We start from the raw sequence: 19,486 nt of genomic DNA, 5'->3' as shown, positions 1-19,486 counted from the left end.
CTCTCCGGGGCCGGTCCTCTAAGTAAGACCCGCTCCCCGCCCCCCATCCCCATCCTCTCGCTGCGGGGCCGCTAGCTCTTACCCTGCCCGCCGCGGCTTTCTAATAGCCCGTGTCGTGATGCTCCCGAGACACCATCGGAGACTCGGCCGGGCCTCTTCCCTCAGACACTACTGTAGGTCCTTCGCAGACCCCTTCTTCAGCAAATCTTATCTTTCTCTCCAGTCGGGATGCTGTCTTTGGTCGAAAGGGCTTTGTCATGTAATCCTGAGGGACTGTTTGCTGAGTCTAGTATATTCCCCCTAGTCGGGCGTCAGGGGACCTACTGAGGCAAAAGCTTGGAGGGGTTGAGCTGATGGCTAAAAAAGGAGGGAGAGAGGGAAGAGCGAAGCATAGGGCAGGCTGAGTGTGAGCCATTGTGAGGTTACACAGCCTGCTCTTCTCCTGTAGAACGAAGTAGCCCAAGTCTGACCCTTTAGGGGCTTCTGTAAGATGAAATCACTGGACACTCATGAATGTGCAATAACTGCCTCCATTCTTCGCTGCACTCCTTGTAAATTTCTCCAGATATTTTGCACTACTTTTGAAAAACATTGACCTGTTTTGGATTTGCTAGTTTCCAATTTAAGGTTTGTAACTGTCCTTAATCCCCGAAGATTTTAATGTATATTTTTTTGTTTTGTTCTTTGAGATAAGGTTTCACTTATGTAGTTGAGACTGACGTAGTCGGTACTCACTATGTAGTCCAGGCTGGTCTCGAACTCACAGAGATCCTCCTGCCTCAGCCTCCCGAGTGCTGGGATTACAGGCGTGCGCCACCATGCCCGGCTTAATTTTCATAATTTTCTGCCACCTGGTGCTGCTGTCTTCAAGGAGCAAGTACAAAAGTCAAGCAGTGCTGCTTCACGTTACCAACTGCCTTCTCTGTGGTAGTGAAATATTGAATAAAGAGGTGAAGTTGTATTCCTGAGCTGTCAAGAAGGAAATGTACGAGTTTGATCCCCGTACCAAAAAAAAAAAAAAGGGAATGTTACATCAAATGATCAGTGCATATTTTTGACGTTGATACGGGGATGAAAGAAATCACTTAAAAATTTTAACTCTTTTTTCCTGTGGAACAGAGGGAGGAAGGCACGTTGAAATTACCTATAGATAGTAAAGATAGTGACTAGACATAGTATAAAAATCAAAAGGCTAAGAATGTAGTAAAAAGTTTTTTCCTTTATTCTCCAGTCCCCTTTTAGTCTTCTCTCTATTGCCAGCATTTTCAATACTTGTGTGTTCTTGTGATAGTTCCAGCATCTACAAGCCTATATTTAAAACATGCACACCATGTTCAAGTGGTTACATACTGTACTCTGTTTATAGCTTTTTAAAAAAAATTATCACTAGTTTCTAGGGATTATTCGATAACAATACATATGAAAGTGCCTGCCTTATTTACAGGCAGGCTAGTGTTTCATTCTGACTGATGAGGTTTTTTTCAATCTTTTTCCTTTAACAGTGTTGCATGCTTCTCTTTTAAAAGCATGAGATGTGTTTAAGTACTTTTCATGATTTGAAAAATATCCATGATTGTTTTATATTAACCTACAAAAAGATAATTAAATTTCTCATTAAACTTCTGAGCTAGTACTGGTGGGGCTAGTTTTAGAGTAATTGCAGCGTTTATCAGGTAAATTATTGAAAGATTTAAAACAGGTTACTGAAATGATCAGATTTGCATTTTAAGTCCCTGGATGATGTGAGGAGGGTGGATTTAAGAGTAGATATGGCTAAAGACAGGAGCATCAGGAGGGTTAATCTAACGTAGTAATAATGGATCTGCACTTGGATTTTCATAGTTTGCAGGAGTTGGTGATTTGATTAGATTTTAGGTGGAGAAGAACGTACATAGAGGATAAGATCTAGGTTTCAGCTGCCTTTCACTGAGGTGGGGAGCCTTATGAAAGAAGAGTAAATTTTAACAATTTTAATTTTATTGGTACATGTTTGCAGTACATAATGGTTATGTTTATCATGGGCAATTTGTGCATGTATATAACATCAATTCTTTTTTCATTCCCTTTTCCTCCCCTCCCCCATCTCTCCATCTCTTGGTTTATTTTTATTATATTAGGAGTGAGGGCCTGTAACACCAGCACTGTCAGAGGCTGAGGCGGGAGGATCACAAGTTTGAGTCCAACCTGGGCTATTTAGTGACTTAGACCTTGTCTCAAGAAAAAAAGCCAGTTAAGGGGAGATTGGGGATTTAGCTCTAGCTCAGTGGTGCCGCTGCCTGCCTTGCAAGTGCAAGGTGGTCCTGAGTTCGTTCCCTGGTACCAAAAACATAACAAAACAACAGAATGTCTGAGGATGTACCTCAGGGTGAAAGCCCTGGGTTCAGTCCTCAATACCACCAAAAAATCCACTGTTTAATATATATGTATCATTTTTTCCCTTAGTTGATTTAGTGGTGTCCACTTCATAATGAAAATGAGTAAACTGTTTTTTTGGAGATTGGAGGGAAGTCATGTTGTCTTGCCCTTGCTGCTTTTAAACTCTTGGGCTTAAGTAATCTTTATGCCTCAGCCACTCCCAGGTGGGATGATTGTAAGTGTGTACCATCATGCCTGACTCAATGTAGGGTTTTTGTGTTTTTTGTTTTTTTTTTTTTTGGTACCAGGAATGGAACTTGGGTACTTGTGTGTGTGAGGCAGGCCATGACACCACTGAGCTAAATTCCTGCTTCACCTTAGGTTTTTAAAAGAAGTACAGCTTCAGTAGAAATTAGTTATATAAATTCCATCATTCCTAATCATTTGAATTGTACTATGTAGATGTTTGTTCAACCCTTAATATTTGCAGAGTATATGAAGTTTGAAATATGGCTTGCCAAAAATACTGAAGTTTTCAGTTTGAGTGATTTTTAGGTCTGTGAACTTAGTTTGAGATAAATATTAGTCATAGACTTTTTATACATTTTTGAAGCACAGAATCATATTGATTTGTAAGTTTAGAACTGTTTTTTTTTTTTGTACTGGGGATCGAACTCGGGTCCCTGTGCTTGCGAGGCAGGCAGCAGAACTGAACTACTGAGCTAAATCCCCGGCCCTAGAACTGTTTTTTAAAACTCTTGTTTCTTCTTTGCACCTCTGCTATTCACTGCCTAATGGACATTTCCATTTGGTTTCACATTTCACTAGTGCTGCAATCCAAAAATATACAAAACATAACTTCTCTTTTACCCGAAATTGTGTGTGTGTGTGTGCACATGCTTGTGCTAAACAAAATTTTTGCTTCTTCCTGATTTTCTTTCTTGGTTAATGACAATGCTCTGTCCTCCAAGCCTTCAGGAACCTGTGAATCATCTTCCACTCTCATCTGAACATCACTACTAACATCCAGTTTGTCACTGAATCTTGCACGCTCTTTCTTGTAGTATTTCAGATTTTTTTTCTTATCTTTAATTTATGTTAACTAAAAATACCTGTTGGGGTTTTTTTTTTTTTTTTTTGATGGTTTTGGTAGTGGGGTTAAATCCACTGCCTTCTCACTGTGTTACATCCCCAGCCCCATTGAAAAAAATTAAAAAAAAATTTTTTTGAGACAGTATCTAGCCCAGGCTGGCCTCAAACTTGCAGTGATCCTCCTGCCTCAGCCTCCTTAGTGCTAGGATTGTAAACATGTGCTGCCGTATCTGGTTAATTTTTTTTTTTTTTCATTTTGAGACAGATCTTGCCTAGTTACTCATGTTGGGCTGGAATTTGGCTTTTTTCATACCTCACCTTCCCAGAGTGCTGGGCTTACAGGTACATACCACTGCACCTGGCTGTTGGGCTTCTGTAATACTTTCTACATGGCCTTTTTGTCTGTTTTCTGCCTCTTGTGTTTTTATGCCCTCTCTTTGCCCTGCTGCCAAACTAAGTGTTCTAAAATGCTCTTTTATTTAAGCCCTTTCAGTGGCAAGGAAGAGACTCAAGTTATCTTAAGTAATGGAGTGCTATTTGAAAGGAAACATCTACATGTACAGGAGAGCCTAGGAAAAGCAAAACAACTGGGTTTCAAGAACAGTAACTTAGTAAATAAAGCTGGAAGCAGAGAGGACAGATTTCTCTTTATTTTTTTGCAGTCTGGGGATTGCTTTGCTACTGAGTTATACTCCCAGTCCTTGGTTTCACTTGTGTTCTGTTGTTAACTTCTCTTTGTACTCTTTCTCTTTGGCTTATTCTTTCTACTCCAATTTTTTCCCATCTCTATAGCTTCCATTTATTCCTAACTTCTGCTCCTTAAATTTCTCTGTCATTACATTGCCATCATTTTGTCTGCTGACTGCTATGTTTTTAACTTTACCTCCTGAGCTGATTTCTTTCTCCTTAGAATTTTCTGTCTTGAAGTTCCACGAAACAGTTTCTTTGACTTAGGTCTTTTTTCATTGGTTGCTAGCAAACCTGTGTGTTTGAGATAGGGGACTACTCTTGGCTATTTGTTGTCGCCAGTGTGTTTATTCATACATATGGGTGTGGGGCAGGATTATAGTGGTGAAAAGTATAGAGCAGTATGCCGACTAGTTTGCCATAAAGTGGGGTTGTGAGTGTGGCAGGCACCATAATTATAATTGACATGTATAGTACAAATATAAATTTCATTGACCTTTCCAGTTGAAAGATCTTCAGTGTTTTAGGGATAAAGTTTAAACTGTAGCATGGCATGTATGTGAGATTATTCATGATCTGACTTTTTTTTCCCAATGTGGAATGCTTCAGGAATTTGTGTGTCATCCTTGGGCAGAGGCCTTACTAATCTTCTCTGTATCATTCCAATTTTAGTATATGTGCAGCTGAAGTGAGCACACCATGATCTGACACTTGTCTTTTTCTTCTCAATTATTTAATGCACTTTTACTGAATTTTGGTTTCCTCTCGTGTAAAATGCTTTGTCTTCGTCAGTGTTTTCTTTTATTCTTTGTCTTTACTTGGCTAATTTCTATCTGACCTTTAGGACTTGGTTAAGTTGTATCTTCTTTTTATTTTTTGGTACCAGGGATCGAATTCGGGTCCTTGTGAGGCGGTGGCACCCTGAGTTAAAGATATATACAGTACTTCTGAGTGTGTCTGCATATGTGCTACTTATTTCTCTTAGTTCTCTTTGTGGAAAAAATTGCTTAATTACATATTTGATTATTTTCTCCACTAGGATTTAACTTTTCTAGAAGAGATGGTATTAGTGCTTTATAGTAAGCTAGGTTTTTAGATTGAGGTACCTTCAAAATGCAAGCTCCTAAACCTAAACTCAGAATAGGTTGAAAATTCATTTATTACCCTCACCTATTGAACATTGTAGCCTGGCAATGTAGGGTCCAGATTATTTATAGTTTATCCTTGTGTGGCTGACTGGGACCTGGGACCTCCTGTCTCTAACCAGCGTTGCAAGAGAGAGAATCATACTGCCTTTCACTAGCCTGGGGAAAGAGCAAAATTCAAGAATTGAAGTACTGTATCTATTGAATGCCTGTTACTGTGTGTATGTGTGTGTGTGTGTGTGTGTGTCCCAGATTGGGGATTGAACTCAGGATCTTGTGCTTGTGAGGCAGGTTCAGTGCCTCTGAGCTAAATGCCAGGCCCTGAATACCTATTACTTTTTTTTTTGGTACCAGGGATCGAACTCGGGTCCTTGCGCTTGCGAGGCAGGCCACCGAACTGCTGAGCTAAATCCCCGGCCTTACCTATTACTTTTATACCATCATAAAGTTGTAAAATTGTAAGTTGAACCATTCTGTTGTTGAAAACACAAATTACTCATAATAAATGTACAGCTGTGTGAATTTTCATCAAGTATATACACCAGTGTAACCAACATCTACATCAAGATACGGAATATTACTAGAACTCCACAAGCTACTTGATGTCCTCCTCTAGTCACTAATCCAGTTTATAGAGGATTAGTGTTAAATAAGGTAACTCTCAGTGGGCACGTTTCTCTATATATTTTGAATCTGTCTTTCAACTTACAAGGGGGTTGATATTAGAATTTTGTTTCTATGGAAAGAGCGTATAACATACAATTTTGGCATGTTATGCAGTAGACAAGTTGAAAATCAGACTAGTATTCTGATACTTAGTTGTGGGATGTTTGTGTTTAAAAGGTTTGCTTGTTTATAAGTTTAATATTTTGGAGTGGTAAAAATATAGATCAAAGTATATTTGCTAAAAATGGCTATTTATTGATTGATTGATTGGTTTTTTTGACATAAGGTCTCGCTATGTGGGTCAGGTTGCCCTCTCGCTAGGTAGCCCAGGCTGGCCTCTCCCTGTGATCTTCCTGCCTCAGCCTCCTCAGGCATGTGGCACCATGCCCAGAATTTTTTTGTGCTTGTTAATTTTGAGTGGTAAATATAAATAAAACACTTTCTAAGTGGTGTTTGGCCTCTGTGTTTTATGTCAGTTGTGTTACTAGCATATCAGCAGTGGGGCCAACGGACAACTGAAGTGTGATTTTAAACGTACAGTGAGGAAAGGACTAGTTATCCTATGTCGTAGAGAGCCGGTTTGCTAAAAACTGGCTGTTATTATCAGAAGTAACTTTAGAGTGCCTTTCCTCAGTTTTTATTTTTCTTTAAGATAATACTGTTCTTAGTTCAATCCCTGGTACCAAAATAAAAACCAAGATAAAAACAAAGCAGTTCTCTGAATAAGAAGGTATTCTTTTAAACCTGCTTTTTCTTCAGTCAGATTTTTTTTCTGCCTGTTAATAAATATAAATATAAAAAATAAACATATATATAAATTTATATTTATAAATTATTATTTTGTGGTACTGGGGATCGAACTTGGACCTTGTGCTTGTGAAGCAGGCAGCAGAACCACTGAACTAAATCCCCAGCCCATGTTAACCTATATAGTATTATGTCCAGTGAAGTGGAAAGAATATAAACTTTCAGTGTATTAATGTTTTTCCTTTTTTTTTTTGGAACAGGGTCTCACTTATATAGCCCAGCCTCCCCAGTGGTGGTATTACATGTGTGCACTACCACACCTGGGCCTTACTATGTCCAATTAAGTGGACAGAATATGGACTTTCACACAGATTTGACTCAATAGACCTGGATTCAAGTTCCAGCCTTGCAGTATATGAGCTGTCATTTTCAAGCAAGTAGCTTAACATTTCTGAGCTTCAAAATGTTCAGCTCTCACTAGGCATGGTGGTGCTTTGACTATAATGCCAGCATGTGGGAGGCTGAGGCAGGAGGATCACTGCAAGTTTGAAGCCAGCCTGGGCTATGTAGTGAGTTCAAGACCAGCCTGAACTAATAGTGAGACCTTGTCTCAAAAACCAAAAAACAAAATGTTCCACTCTCATATGGAGATAGTACAAGGTTATTGTTAAACATTATCATCATCATCATCTTTAAAAAAAAAAATAAAGTCTTATTATGCTGTCCATGCTGGTCTTGAATTTCTTGCCTTAAGTGATCCTTTTCCCTTAGCCTCCCTACTAGCTGGGACTGAAGGTGCACGCTGCTGTACGTGGCTAGAGTTAAACTTACTATGTAAAGTACCAAGCACAGAGTAGACACAAATCTTTTACTCCTTGAAGATGTCTTTTTGTGTTAAATATGAGATCAAGAATTTTAAGGGCCGGGGATTTAGCTCAGCGGTTGGGTGGCCTGCCTTGTAAGTGCAAGGACCCGAGTTCAATCCCCGGAACCAAAAAAAAAAGGAATTTTAAAATTTCATTTGGAACAAACTAGTCAAAGTTTATTAATAGAAGTAAATATTAGGATAGTCTACTAGATGTCTTTCAAATGTAATTGTATTTTTCAATTTAAAATATTTCAACCAGGCGTGGTGGTGCACGCCTGTACCCCCAGCACTCCGGAGGCTGAGGCAGGAGGATTGCTGTGAGTTCGAGACCAACCTGGGCTACATAGTGAGTTCCAGTTCAGTCTCAACTACATAGTGAGACCCTAACTCAAAAAACAAACAATAAAATACTTCAAAGTAATACTTTTTTTGCTATCTTTGTGCATAAGATTAATGGATGTTATAGTGACTTAGATTCAGTATGAGATAAGCTGTATTCTGTTTGCCAATGACGAACATTCCTTGAATCATTGACAGAATTTAGTTCTATTGCTGTTTGTAGTGTGTTAAATATTTGTTTGAAATCCATTTACTTTTATTGATTAAATGATAGTGGGCTGAGTAATCTCTGGATTTTTTTAATATAAGGGAGAGCATTCTTCAAGTGATTGTAGACATATATTTATAAATGATTATTCTTATTTTTTAGTAAGTTTATTGGTACATTTGACATATTCATAATGATCACATTCATCATAGAGAATTTGTACCTGTAAATGATATATCTTGGTTCTTATTTTTTCCTATTCCTCTTCCCTCCTTTCATTTCCTCTAGCCCTCCTATAAGTGGCTTTTAGATGATATTTTTTCTTATTTACTTTTGCAACTTTACCTTTTAATTTCCTTCTGCCCCTTCCCAATATTATTATAATAAAATACTTTAAAAATTTCGAACAGTTCAAAGAAGAGATGAAATAACACTAATTATCTACCACTTAGATTCAAAAGTTAGGGATAAAGGCTTAGCTCAGAAGTAGAGTGCAGGTTTGACTCTGGCACCAAAAAAATAAAAGTTAACCTACGCCATCCATGTTGTCTTTATTGTTCTCTATATACTGAACCTTTTGAAATTAAGTTGTAAATATGATGACAAGTTTACCTCAAAATACTTTGATATATATTTCTTAAGAAATACATTCTTCATATCACTAAAGTGCTCTTACCAACATTTAAGAAAAATGATGATTCCCAAGTAACATTTAATATTCAGTCAATATTTGAGTTTTTCCTGAAATATGTTTAAATCAGAATTCAGTTAAGTAGTTTTGCATTTTATTTGATTCTCTTTTAATCAAGAACAATTCCTTCTCACATTCCTCTTCCCTGTGATACTGCAATTTCTTTGAAGAGAGCAGATCATTTATCTTGTAGAATGGCCTGTTTTATGATTACCTGATTGTGCCATTGTTTGACTTGTCCTTCTGGTCTCTGTATATCCTGTAAACTGGAAGTTATGTTTTTATTTATTTATTTTATTTTTTGTCCTCATTGAGTTTATTGGTACATTTTAGGTATACAGTACAGTTACATTCATTATTCGGATCTTGTACCTTTACATGACAGGTCTTGGTTCTCATTTTTTTCCCCTTGTCCCTGCCCTCCCTTCACCCCCTCTTCCCCTTCCCCTTTACAAACATTTTATTTCCATTTTCTCATATTTTTTTCTTTTCCCTTATTAGCTTTCCCCTACCCTTCCCACTTTCTCTACACCTTTAGCCCTTTTCTTCCTATTTCACATTGTCAATTATATCATTAGGATTTTATGTGCAATTATAGTTTATTCACACCAGAGAAGCTATTCAGTATTTACACATGTGTGACTTATTTATTTCACTTAGGAGTATATCCTCAATATGTATCCATTTTCCTATGAATGAATCTAATTTCTCATTCTTTATGTCTGAGTAATATTCCACTTTATAGAAAAAACACATCATCTTTATCCAGTTTCCAACTGATGGGCAAATGGGCTGTTTCCAAGTTTTAGCTATTACAAACTGTGCCGCTGAAAACATAGGTGCGCATATATCACTGTGATATGATTCTTTAAATTCTTTTGGAAAGATACCCAGCAGAACTATGGCTGGGTCAAATGGAACCTCTAGTCCCAGCTCTTTGAGGTTTCTCCATATTGATTTCCATAGTGGTTGCACCAGTCTGCACTCCCACCATCAATGGAGAAGGGTTCCTTTCTCCCCACAACCCCACCAACATTTGTTATTGTTTGATTCCTTGATAGCAGCCATTCTTTCGGGGGTGAGGTGGAATCTCAGTGTTGTTTTCATCTGCATTTCTCGAATTACCAGTGATGTGGATGGAAGTTATGTTTTTTAAGAGTTGGTTTGATTCATGTTAAAAAGTTATGGCAAAGGGCTGGGGATTTAGCTCAGCAGTTTGGTGGCCTGCCTCGCAAGTGCAAGGACCCGAGTTCTATCCCTGGTACCACAAAAAAAGAAAAAGAAAAAGAAAAAAAGAAAAGAAAAAAAAGAAATAAGTTATGGCAAGAATACTTTATAGATGAAGATGTTTATCATGTGTATACTATTGAGGCAAGTAATGTCATATTCTCTTTTAGTGACCCAAGTTTGATGAGGTTTGAGGTGGTATTTGCTCTATTTCTCCATCTTAAAAGTACATTTTTTTTTCTTGTTTGGTACTGGGGGGGATTGAACTTGGGACCTTGCACTTATGAGGCAGGTGGCAGCACCGCTGAGCTCTACATTCCCGCCCACTATAATTCAGGACAATAACTTGTTGGATTGATATTTTGGCACTGATATATGAATATCCTGTTCCTCAATACTATTATTATTATTATTGGTTTTTATTTAATATTTTGGGACAGGGTCTCACTGTGCAGCTCTCGCTGGCCTTGAACTCACTATGTAGCCCATGCTAGTCTCAAACTTGTGTGGTGATCCTCCTGTCTCAGCCTAAGTGCTGGGATTATAGGCATGCACCACCATGCCTGGCTCCTCAATACTTTTAGAATCCTTTGTGGAACCTTAGATAGTTATTGACGGTTACAAAAATAATTATGTTTTTAATTCTATAATTTATCCCCCCCCAATTGTGTACTGAAATTGATCCCAGTTTTTTCTCACTGAACTACAGTACTCAGTTCAGCTGGGCTCTAACTTATAGTGCTCCTGCCTCAACCTTCCAAATATCTGGGATCATGTAATTCTTTTACATTTATTAGCTGTCATGATTCTGTTAACAAGTTTTATGACATTCATCAATTAGACGTGAACTATAGTTTCGGTAAAATAGAAGGGTAAATGCTTAAATCTTTTCCTAATTTTCAGAGTGAGTTGTTGCATAATGGTCATCTACAGTAGTGGCAGATGAGGTTTTTAATAGTCTTATGGAGTCTCTTTTGTGTTATGGTGATTTGCAAGCATTCTTTGCTCAAATGAGGACTCCCACTGTCCTTTCAATCAGGTTGAACTCATTAATCTTTGAGTAATTCCTTTTTTTTTTTTTGGTACTGGGAATCGAACTCAGGTCCTTGTGCTTGTGAGGCAGGTGCCTGAACCACTGAGCTAAATCCCTGGCCTGAGTATTTCCCTTTATTGTGGGGCGGGGGTGGGCAGAGGGGGGCGCTTGGAAGCACTCTATCTCTGAGCACTCTATCTAAACCCCTTACCTTCATCCATTTCTTTTATGTACAAGATACTTTGCTGGGTGTGGTGGCACATGCCTGTAATTCTAGCACTGTGGGAGGCTGAGGCAGGATAGCCAGTTCAAACCCAGACTGGGCAATTTAGTGATTTAGTAAGACCCTCTCTCAAAATGAAAATTAAGGGCGGAGATTTAGCTCAGTGGTATCATACCTGCCTCACAAGCACAAAATCCTGAGTTCAACCTGGGTACCAAGAAAAAAACAAAAAAAAATGCAAATTAGAACAGTGCTGGAATTCCGTCTTACTTCAGAAAGAGTAGCTTTCATCAAGACATCAAACAATAATAAATGTTGAGGAGAACCCTCACCATTGGTGAACTGTTGTTGGTAGGAATGTAAACTGGTACAACCACTGTGGAAATCATAGAATCATCAAAATTATAGAGAATCATAAAAAAATTAAAAATAGTAATTCTATTTTACCCGGCTATTCCTTCTTCTAGGTATCTTCCCCAAAGAATTAAAGACATCATATCATCATATTACAGTGATACATATTTGTATCCGTACAACTCATAATAGCTTAATCTTAGAAGCAGCCTATATGTCCATCAAGAGATGAATGCATAAAGAAAGTATGGTATTTACATACCATGGAGTATTATTGTGCAATTAAGAAGGATAAATGAGTCGTTTGTAGGAAAATGGTTGCACCTTGAGACCATAGATTAAGTGAAATGAATCAAACCCAGGCTGGACTCAAACTCATAGTGATCCTTAGTTGTTATCTTTTACAAGTATTTTTTATATTTGGCTTGTTATTTCAGTCTCTCTCTCTTTTTTTTTGAATTGAGTCTCATTATGTAGTAAGACTGGCCTTGAACTCACTGTGTAACCCAGGCTGGCTTCAGACTGTCAGCAATCCTCCTAAATGCTGATATTACAGGAATGTGCTGCAACACTGGGCCTTTTTTGGTGGTTTTTAATTAGTAGAATCTCATTTTAACAGTTAAGTTTATCAGCTTTGACTTCTTGAATTTAAAAAAGTTTTTATTAGTGCATGTTAGTACATATTTTCACAACATAATAATTACATTCAACATGGGATGTCGAATCCTTTGAAAGAAACCTTTTCTTGGGTTAAGGAGGCTGTAGAAGATGTTCTCTCGTCTTTTAAGAGTTTTTTTTTTTTAAAGTTTTTCCTTTACAGATTATTGCCAAGAATAATTTTGCAAATAATATGAGATCTCATTTCATTCATGCTTTTCCTGTCCTCAGTCAGTTTTGAAAAATTTATCTTTTTTTTTTTACTTATTTCAAGTATCCATATTTATAAGTCTGTTTCTGGATTTGCTATTGTATTGTTTTGGTTTATTCTATTACTAGTAACACTGTCTTAACTACTATAGCTTTGAAGAGCTTACTGTCTGAAAAGGCACTCTGCTGCTCTTCTTCAGAAGAGGCTTGGCTGTTCTTGACTCATTGCACTTTGATATGTACTTTAGAATCACATTGTCAAACACTCACAAAATCCAACCATTTATTTTTAGGTTTTTTTTGTTTTGTTTTGTTTTGTTTTTTGAGGCAGGGTTTCAATAAGCTTAAGGTTTAAGTAAGGTTCAGGCTGTTCTTGAACTCACTATGTAGTTCCACCTGGCAATTCTGCCTCAGCCTCCTGAATATGAACCACCACGCCCAACTTCAACAATCTATTTTTTGAAATTTAAATTTTTATTAGTATATAAAAGTAGTGTTTTCAGTATAAAATGATTTTGGGGAGTTAGTACATATACATTGTACATCTTAATTCTTTTTACATCCCCTTTCCCTCCCTTCCAGCAAACAATCTAACATGAAAGTAATAGTTGGGAATTTTTTTTGGCACTGGGGATTGAACTTGGGACTTTGTGCTTGCAAGTCAGACAGCGGAATCACTGAGCTAAATCCCTGGCCCTTGTTTTGTTTCTTTTTTTTTTTGGACACAGGGTCTCACTATGTAGTTGAGACTGACCTGGAACTCACTATGTAGCCCTGGCTGGTCTTGAACTCACAGCGATCCTCCTGCCTCCGCCTCCCGAGTGCTGAGATTACAGGTGTGTGCCACCATGCCCGGCCCTTGTTTTGTTTCTTGAGACATGGTCTTGCTATGTAGTTCTGGTTGGCCTTCAACGCATACTATGATCCTCCTGCCTCAGCCTACTGAGTTCTAGGATCACTGACATGTGCCATAATGTCTGGCAGCAGTACGATTTTGGTTTGAGATTGCATTGACTATAGAATACTTTGGGGGAGAACTGACATTTTTCCACCATTGAGCCTAATAATACAAAATAAAGTCTCTCAATAACCTTCCCAGTATATGTTCTGTACATCTTTTGTTGAATTTATTCTTGAAAATTCACATTTTCTGATCCATTTTGAAGTAATGGTATCTTTAAAAGGTTTTCAAATTGATTTGTACAAATATAAAAGTATCAGTTTATATCTGTTAAATTGTAGAATTAATTACAGGTTGTCTGTAGATTCCTGTGGATTTTCTATATGTACAGTCATGTCACAGCCAAATTATATATTTTGTCTTGTTTCCAACCCTTAATAGATAACCTTTTATTTTTTTTCCTTGCTTTCCTACCTTTTTTTGCTGCTGAGGATCTCTCCAGTTATGTGATAAGGCCCATCTTTGTTTAGTTCCTGATCTTAAAGAAAAAATACTCAGCTTTTTTTTTACAGTGCAAACTGGCCTCACGCTTGTCATGATCCTTCTGCCTCAGCTTCCTGAGTGCTGGGATTACCTGCATGCACCACCACCCTTGGGTTTCCTGTGGGTTTTTCCATAAAGCCCCCCCACCCCCGCACTGAGCTGCATCTCATGTTTGTTTGTTTGTTTGTTTTTTTGGTACTGGGGATTGAACTCGGGTCATTGTGCGTGCAAGGCAGGCCTCCAAACCGCTGAGCTAAGTCCCTGGCCCCTCATTTTTGTTTTGAGATGGAGTCTTGCTAAATTACCCAGGCTGGGCTAGAATTTATGATTTTCCTGCCTCAGTTTCTCAGAGTGCTGAGATTACGCATGTGTACCACCACTGCCGGCTGCTGTGTAACTTTATTGAACTGTTGTCAGAGAATGGTTACTGGAATTCCTAAAAGAACATGCCAGGTGGAAGCCCTTTAGCCGTTTAATGACCTTCCTTTAGAAATCACTCAGCCTCATTTCTCCTGCATTCTGGTGGTTGAAACATTTACAGATGTTTATGTTGAAGGAGGATGGAACATAGAGGAAAATGTCAACATATTATAAAAGGATATGTGGGATGTGGCCATTTTTGAAAAGTATCATTTGTTTCAGTCGTCTTTTTAAATTAAATACTAATTTCTATTTAATTGTTTTCAGAGAACATGCTATTTTGATTTTAGAGCTGCTGCTTTTTTTGGATCTCTGATTCAGAGAGATCTAAAATAGCATGTACTCTTCAACTGAGGGACCTTCCTACCCTGTCTCATTCTTTCGTATTTCTTAACTTTGATAGTGTTGTTTTTAAGTTTTCTTCTTTTATTGTGGATTTCTTCACATCTGTTAGTCCACTAATTTCTCTTCTTTTTTGAGGTTGGGTGGGGTACAAGGGATTGAACTCAGGACCCTGCACTTGCCAGGCAGGTGTGGTGCTGCTGAGCCACATCCCCACCCTTCAATTTCATTTTTTAATTTCAACTATGTTTTATAATTATGATTTTCTATTTTTCGTTTTCCTCAGTACCTGGGGATTGAACTCAGGACCTTGCATTTGCCAGGCAGGCACAGCACCACTGAGCGACATCCCCAGCCCTTGTGTTTTATAATTTTAGAAATTCTTTTTAATTCTTTTTCATATTTGCCAAGTCATATTTTGTGTTTTTTAAGATACATATCTGGGCCAGGTATTTAGCTCAGTTAAATGAGTTAAATATGCTGCCACCTGCTTTGCAAGTGCAAGGTCCTGAGTTCAATCTCCGGTACCCTGCACCCCGCTGCCCCAAATATATAGCTTTTCTGTTTAGTTTATTTTTTAATGAATTTTGTTTTATCCCATTCACTGCCTCAAGCCCCCTCCCCTCCCTATGTACAGAAGCGTTGTTTTCATTTTTTCCTTCAATTTTCACTTTTTCTTGTCCCTTCCTTCCTTTCTGCCTCTTCGTCCTTGTTCCCCTTTCCATTTGAACCCTTTTTCTTCCCATTTCCCAACATCCATTATACATTTCAGTCCTTATTTCCACATGTAGTTTACCAGAAAAACAGTGCAGCATTTAAACATGTGTATCCAGTTTATTTCACTTAAGAGTATGGTCTCAAGATACATCCATTTAGCTATAAAATCTGAAGCTAATCATTCTTTATGGCAGAGTAGTACTCAGTTGTATGTAAAAAAAAATCTTTATCCATGCATCTGTCTTATTTCTCTATCAATTTTGAAAGATACTTTTGCAGGTTATATCAATCTGTGTTGGAGGTTGTTTTCCTTTAGGGCTTGAAATTCTTCTAAACTCTTTGAATTGACATTTTGTGTTTGAGAAATCTGCTGTGATTCTGAGGGTCTTCCCTTATAGGTGATTTGTTTCTTTAACTTTTAATATTTTGTCTTTGTGTTGAATTTCTGGAATTTTGACTATTGGGGAAGATTTTTTTTTTTTTTTCATCATGGCTAGTTGGAGTCATATATGCTTCACTTATCTGTCAGATTTTTTTCCCCTGTATTTGGGAAGTTTCTGTCAATACCTCTGAGAACAGGTTTTTTATGTCATTTACCCTATCTCCTGATTTTTCATCGACTCCAATCAATCTTATGTTATTTGCATCATCTAGCCAGCTGCTGGATTGAATTCTATGGTCCCTTGCTACTTTTGAGAAATCTCTCTTCCCAATCACTGACTGCAATCCTGTCTTCTTTTTCTGATATTCCGACCTCAGCATTGGCTCATTCTGTTGTGTATACTTTCAATGGAATTTTTAATCCCTAGTAATCTGTTTAAATTTGTTTCATGGATTCTGTTTCTTTCCTAGGCTGGACATTCATGGCCTTGAGTGCCTCTATTTTAAAAAATCTGTTTCTTTTATTCTGGTCACCATCTCTATAATTATCTGGGAAATTATTTCTGCTTTGATTTTTTTTTCTGGAGCTGTGTTCTTTTGCTTTGTTACTTCTGCTGTTACCCCTTCAGAGAGTCCAGATGGGTGGGTTTTGGGTTGTTTCACTTTATTGCCCCCAAGGTTTGCCTTTGATGAGTTGAAAGTCTGTGGGATTGCATCTTACTTAAGTGTCTACTCATTTTTCTGTTTTTTTTTTTAAGTTTGATTCCTGAGTTGGTGCTTGTAAATTGCTTATGGTGAGTAGTTTTGTTGCCAGGATTCAGAACCCTTAACAGATGACTACTCAGAAGTGTCTTCCACGTCTAGCTAGCTTTTGGGTTTTGAGTCTGTTGCAGGATCCTACCTCTTCACTTTATTGGAGATGAGAAGTTTCTGCCTATTTGGTGCAGCTACCAGTACTTTGGCAACTGGCCTATTAATTTTTTTTTTTTTTAAAGATGATTGGGCACTCTCAGACTTGGTATACCAGGAGGGGAGTAACTGATTCACACAGTTAATGTCATCTTGGCTAAAGTAGTACAACCATCAGTAATAATAGCATCAAATACAGCTTGGAAAACAACAAATTGTAGCCCTTAATATGGCATTTTTACCTGTAGGGGAGCAGACATAAGGGGTTTGAGGGTAAACAGAAACAAGAAGAGGAAGAGATCAGAAGAAAGACTGGTGGACAAACTTTAGGAAACTGGTGAAGGGGACAGGTGGGAAAGAGAAAAGGAAAAAATAAAAACAAGAAAAGAACAGAACAATAACAAAAAACTAGAAACTGTCCAAACAAGAAAAACCAAACCAAACCAAAACAACTAGAAAGAGGAAAGAAAAGAAAATAAAAGGAAAAAGAAAAAAGATTAAAAATCCCCCAAAAGTGTCCAATTCAGGATGTGTTTCTGCTGTCACTGTTAGGCAGTGTGGGTAAACAGAGTCCACAACCAAATTGATTAAGTTGGCTGCAGCTTCACAGTAGGGTAATGGATAATCCCAGCCAGCTTGCCCCTTAGTTTCTCTGAAGTTCAGGTGGGTTTCTGGCTATGAGGCTAGAACTAGAGTCCTTGAGCCTTCAGCAGTCTGTGTATCTCCTGCTGGCTTGAACTCCACTCCCTGACCTTCCAGTAACTTGAACTCAGCACCCACACTGACGACTGGGAGCCACTAGATGGAGTCCACCAACAGCTCTTTTGAGTTCCAAGCTCAGTGGGCCCCTCTCATTGATGGCTACCAGCAGATCACCCTCTCTTGGGTGAGGTCTGAACCCAGTTAACTCACCAGCTGCTGCAGTCTGGTTTGTCCACTGCTCTGTTTCACTGGTACATTTCTCTGGAGGCTTCTGGGGTTGTCAGTAGTCACTGTGTGTCTGCGCCATTCCCTTGTGGAGAGTCTGGGCTCTGGGAGAAAGCACTGATTGGTACCCCAGTCGTCTTTGTTAAAGTCTCTCTTCACCCTCCGTGTAGACTTAGGTTCTTGCCTCAGATTCTTCCTGTATCCTGGGGAACCATTTCCCTCCTCCTCTTCCTCATGCTGCTGTATTCCAGTATTAGGACACCAAATCCTATTTTTAATTTTTATTTATATATTTTTGTTTTTTTGAGGACAGGGTCTTACTTTGTAATTCAAGCTTGCCTTGAACTCACTATGTAGCCCAGGCTGGCCTTGAATTCACAGCTGTCCTCTTGCCTCAGCCCTCCCAAGTGCTGAGATTACAGGTGTGTGCCACCATGCCCAACTTTTGTCTTGTTTATTGCTTTAAAGATTAGTAAGCAGTTTTATAATCAGTGTGAGATAATTTCTGATCTCTGAATATTATGCAGATCTGTTTCTTCCCTTGCTGTCACTTGTGGTTCTTTCTTTTTTGATTTTTTTTTCTTTTGGGACAATTGTGTTATCTGCACATACACATATATACTTTACAGATGCATATAGCCCTTTTTTTGCACATCACATAAGTGATGTGAATTAAAGCCTTAAATCTGTGTGTGTGTGTGTATGTTTGTAGGGTAGTTTTAGCTACAGTGGGTATTTTGTGGCTATGTGGTTATAACTACAGGCAAATTATGGTGTTTGCTGCTTTTTTTGTGAGTTTATATGTGTGTAACCTGCAAGCTAAGAATTTTGTTTTATATATTTTTATTTTTTTAATTGAATTTATTGGTACATTCTAGGTAGACAGTACAGTTACATTCATTACTGGGATCTTGTACCTTTACGTGCCAGGTCTTGGTTCTCATTTTTTCCCTTTGTCCCCACCCTCCCTTCACCCCCTCCTCCCCTCCCCACCTTCAAACACTTTAATTCCATTTTTACATTTTCTCATATTTTTTTCCATTTCCCTTATTCCCCTTTCTCTATCCTTCTCACTGTCCCTATACCTTTGGTCCTTTTCTTCCTATTTCACCTTGCTAATTGCCCCATTAGGATCTTGAGTACTATTTTAGTTTTTCACACCAGAGAAACTATTTGGTATTTGCATATGTGTGACTTATTTATTTCACTTAGGAGTATATCCTCAAAATGTATCCATTTACCTATGAATGAATCTACTTTCTCATTCTTTATGGTTGAGTAGTATTCCATTTTATAGAAAAACCACATCTTCTTTATCCAGTTTCCAATTGATGGGCAGATGGGCTGTTTCCAAGTTTTAGCTATCACAAACTGTGCTGCTATGAACATGGGTGTGCATATATCACTGTGATATGATTCTTTCAATTCTTTTGGTAAGATACCCAACAGAGGGATGCCTGGGTCAAATGGAACCTCTAATCCTAGTTCTTTGAGGTGTCTCCATATTGACTTCCATAGTGGTTGCACCAGTCTGCACTCCCACCAACAATGGAGAAGGGTTCCTTTCTCCCCACAACTGCGTCAACATTTATTGTTGTGTGATTTCTTGATAGCAGTCATTCTTTGTGGGGTTAGGTGAAATCTCAGAGTTGTTTTCATCTGCATCTCTCAAATGACCGGTGATGTGGAGCATTTTTTCATATATTTACTTGCTGCTTTTTTTTTTCTTTGAGAAATGTCTGTTCACTTCAGATGCCCATTTTAGAATTGGGTCTTTGTATTTGGGGGTGCTGGTTGTTTTGAGTTCTTTATATATTTTAGATAATAGTCCTTTGTCTGAGGAG

The 19,486-nt window shown here is 38.2% G+C and overlaps 2 protein-coding genes and 1 non-coding gene across 9 annotated transcripts in view; 1 reads left to right on the top strand and 2 right to left on the bottom strand.

Moving 5' to 3' along the window:
• The window catches only part of Senp8 (SUMO peptidase family member, NEDD8 specific), a 24,535-nt gene extending 24,187 nt beyond the window's left edge, over positions 1 to 348 (bottom strand). The window contains exon 1 of the mRNA XM_033756133.1: positions 83 to 348. The gene's annotated coding sequence lies outside the window, so the exon portion shown is untranslated. The remainder of the gene's footprint in view (positions 1 to 82) is intronic.
• Positions 1 to 19,486, top strand: part of Myo9a (myosin IXA) — a 271,547-nt gene that overhangs the window by 38,558 nt on the left and 213,503 nt on the right. The window lies entirely within an intron of this gene.
• Positions 4,724 to 4,830, bottom strand: LOC117283397. Its single transcript, XR_004514374.1, has one exon. It is a non-coding gene; the product is annotated as a U6 spliceosomal RNA (small nuclear RNA).

Source organism: Fukomys damarensis, unplaced genomic scaffold, assembly GCF_012274545.1.
Source record: "Fukomys damarensis isolate Sample0158 unplaced genomic scaffold, DMR_v1.0_HiC HiC_scaffold_25, whole genome shotgun sequence".
Classification (NCBI taxonomy): domain Eukaryota; kingdom Metazoa; phylum Chordata; class Mammalia; order Rodentia; family Bathyergidae; genus Fukomys; species Fukomys damarensis.
Note: the sequence above shows the minus strand (reverse complement) of the source record. Positions and strands in the feature narration are given on the sequence as shown.